The sequence below is a fragment of the Lycium barbarum genome, chromosome 7, assembly GCF_019175385.1.
Source record: "Lycium barbarum isolate Lr01 chromosome 7, ASM1917538v2, whole genome shotgun sequence".
NCBI lineage: Eukaryota > Viridiplantae > Streptophyta > Magnoliopsida > Solanales > Solanaceae > Lycium > Lycium barbarum.
In genome coordinates this window covers 6,514,306-6,518,448 of record NC_083343.1, presented here as the reverse complement: position 1 = coordinate 6,518,448, position 4,143 = coordinate 6,514,306, and positions in this window count along the sequence as shown.

Below are 4,143 nucleotides of genomic sequence, written 5' to 3'. Positions count from 1 at the left end.
TGTTGATTTTGGTTCATTTTGTATCTGATTATATCTGGTTTTCAGAAGTAAAGTGTTTTTTTTTTCCTTCTTCCAAAAGTTGTATTGGTTTATATAGAAGTATAAATTAGTCCATTTTAAATTGGAATAATTGTTGCATGGATTTGATTTAAATTGGATAAAGACAGAGGAGGTTTTTTAGTTTCATTAAAATAACTGTTGCAATTTCATTGGAATAACTGTTGCAGAAACAGTTACTCCGTTTTTGAAGAATGCTGGTAGGGGCAGAACTTCTATTTACAAAATGGTAGAGTATGTCGTTTCAGGCATACTTCATGACTTTACATACAAAGTCTGCTAGGAAGGGAAAAACTTAAATTTTCAAAAATAACAACTTAAATACATTTCATTTTGATTTTTTCTCAAGTGAATCTCTCTTTATGCAGGAAATTTACCAAAAAATGACACCAAGATGCATCTACATAGCCTTCAAGGGCAAATGGGACACCGCCTACAATTATGTTAATCATGAAACCAAGATAATACTTGTCAACAATGGTGTAAATTTTCAACAATTCACTCAACAGATATTTGCGGGGCATACACAAGATACTCAACAAAAAGAGGCCAACATATGGTTTAACACCAGTGAGAAAACATCCAAAGGGATGCGTGTAACAAACGACATTGATCTTCACACTTGCTTGTACCTGCTCAACAACAATGACAACTTTAGAAATTCCCATTTCATATTAGAGTTTAATTCAACTGATGCGGAGAACAACCCATTACAAGACCATCATAATGACTCTATCCTAATGACAGAAGGACAAACCATAGAGGAAATTGACAGACAACTCTGCATTGCTTGTGAAGAAGACATGTCTGAAGTTGGATTGGATGACGAACAACACAGCCCTATTGGACATAACCTTGGGATTCCACATGAACAGAGCGAGATAGTAACTCCTAACCAGACACCTGAGCAGCTACAATGGCAACCGCCAAACATTGAGCAAGTTATAAACAATGGCCTTTCTCAGCATCCAACTTCAATGAATGTTGTATCACTTACTTCGACCATGACAGTTGAAGAGACACAAACATAGCCATGCAACAAAAGAAAGACACTAAAGAGGAAGAGGATACAAAATGATACACAAATTTTGACACCTAGTGCATCGATTGATCAAATAGAAGTTGGAATTTTATTCAAAGACAAAGATACCGTGAAAAAGTGCATGAATAACATTGCAATTACTCGTCATCAACAGTACAAGGTAGAAAATTCATGCACGCAACGGTATCACATCAGATGTGTTTACCCAACCTGCATTTGGCGTTTCCACAGTTCAAGGTTCAGAGGATAAGAACTTTTCAAAGTAGTTAACTTTGAAAAGAGACATAGTTGTTCAAAAAATGTCATCACCTCTGACATGAGGAATGTAACTTCAAAAGTCATAGCGGAATACATTACAGACGTAGTACGCCATACACTACAAGAGATAACACCCAAATTTGTCATTGAAGAAATGAGAAGTAGATATGGCTTGCACATTGGTTACCACAAAGCATGGCGTTCCCTCCAACACGCTTATAATGTCATAAGAGGAAGCCTAGAAAATAACTACACACTTCTACCGCAATATCTTCACATGATGAAATTAAGAAATACTAGAACAGTTGCTAACATCAAATGGACCGCTGACAATAAGTTTAAGTATGCTTTTTTTGCTTATGGAGCATCAATTGAGGGTTGGAAACACTGCAGACCAGTAATGATGGTGGATGCAACCTTCTTGAAATCAAAATACCGCGCTGTGCTCATGATAGCAGTAGCAAAGGATGGAAACAACAGCATATTTCCTCTCGCATTTGGCATTGCAGACTCTGAGAATAATGACCCTACAGGTGGTTCTTCAGACACGTGAAAAAGGTGTTTGGCACGCGCAAAGACCTATCAATTCTTTCTGATCTCCATGCATCAATTGCAACTGCAATCAAAGAACTATATCCAGATACCCAGCATGGAATATGCATCTACCACATGGAGAAGAACTTGCAGAAATATTTCTCATCCGAAGCAATCCTATCACTGTTGTACAATGCCGCAACTACCTACAAACAGGCAGAGTTTCGTACCTATATGTCATTCATTCATAGCAAAATTTCATTCATACAAATATTGGAGAGGGAAAAAAAACAACAACAACATAGAAATTCATTCATACTAAAACAACAATTATGGCGTCTCAACTAATCCCAATAAAATGCGTTCTGACTGTTCAAAAAAGTTAAAATGTTTTGTCTTTGTTGCTGGTTGTGGCAAGTTCTCTGAACTTAATTTCTGCCGGAAAGGGTGGAACCTCTCTTCATAAAATGACAAACTATGCCAATCCCGGCAAACTCCTATTACATAACCACCATAAATTTAGTTTTCAACAAAATAACAGCTTTCCGTGACAAATAATCCCCAATAAATGCATTTTGGCTGGTCAATAACTTCAAAGGGTTTGTCTTTGTTGCTGGTTATGGCAATTTTTCTAAACTTAAATTCTGCCGGAATGGGCAGAACTTCTATTTACATAATGAGAAACTATGTCGATCCCGGCAAACTTCTATTACATAACAACCATGAAGTTGTGATGGAAAGGGCATAACTTGGATTTTCAACAAAATAACAGCTTTTATGAACAGAGAAGTTGAGATTAAAAATGAACACCATCAAATTACAAAGAGGCTTAAACTTGAAATTTATAATACAAACAAACTATACAATCTTATAACATTTACAAAAAACACAAGGGCGCACGAAAAAAAATTACATAGTGCAAAAATAACTAAAACAAACTATTTTTTTCCTTTCTTCACAGATCTTGCTCAACTAAAACAAACTATTTTTTTTCTTTCTTCACAGATCTTGCTCTTTTTTTCATCTCATACTCACACTCGATATCGTTATGCTCATGATAATCATTTCTAGTTGTATTTGGTGGCGTGTCATAATCCTTTTTCAGCTTATCTTTCCCATGACAAATCAAATTGATTGACTACTCTGTCATGTAGTACATCAAACTAGAACCGTCCTAATCAGCAGGATTTTGACCACTAATCAGCATATCAGCAAACTTGATCAAAAAATGACCACAATTATAATCTCTGAAAGTCATAAAAGAGAGATGTTTTAGAACAACAGAAAAGCAAACACAATTAAAAAAATAAAAATCAACAAAAAACAACGGAAAAAGCTAAAAAATATAAGAATGAAACGTACGATCCTTGCTTTGGACAGGCAGACCAGGTATATGTCAGATTACTGAAGTTATTGTATGATGGCCTGAATAATTGAAAATCATTGATCATCAATAACTTAGGGATCATACCACAGTAGGCCTCGACAATGTGAACCAAATGATCATCATTATGATTGAGTGAGTTATAAACTACCAATTTACGCTCATCAATCATGAAAACAGCAAGTACGTAGTGAGAAATTGCTTTAGGATCATCATATCCTGGGCGAATAGGAAAGATTACCCTGTCGACATTCTCCCATGATATACCACATTTTTCTCTTCTCGTATACACAATACTACTCAGCAAAAATGCATCATCACTGCCGCCACCAAACCAATGGTAATTAACCGGGTCTTTGTAGTATCTATTGATGTCAAATTGCACAAGCTGATCAAACATCATATCTACGGTTGTGTACTTAACAGCATTGGCAGCTGGAGGATGATACATCATTTTCTTCCTCAAATAATATAGCATCACATTAACATGCTGTGTTAAGGGAAAAAAAATAGCGATTCAGCGATAAAGAAAAAAAAAGAAGCAAGAAGCAATAACTAATAGAAAAATAAGAAAAGAAAAACTAAAAGACAATCACGAACCTCATCATTAAGCGCATAGACATCATGGTACAACTCTAAAAAAACATCTTATATTTTGGCTTAAAATCACCCAACTTATAAACTTCACTGAGTTGGTTCAACTTTCCAGGATACATTACCTCGTCTTCAGCCCTGATTAAAGAAAAGGGAACAAAAATTACAAAAATACAGGCAGAAGTTTGGTTCACAGAAAGGGAAATTTATGAACAAGTTTTGAACAAGATGCCAGATGGGGCAAACCTTATGCTTGAAAAAGGGAAAAGTATGC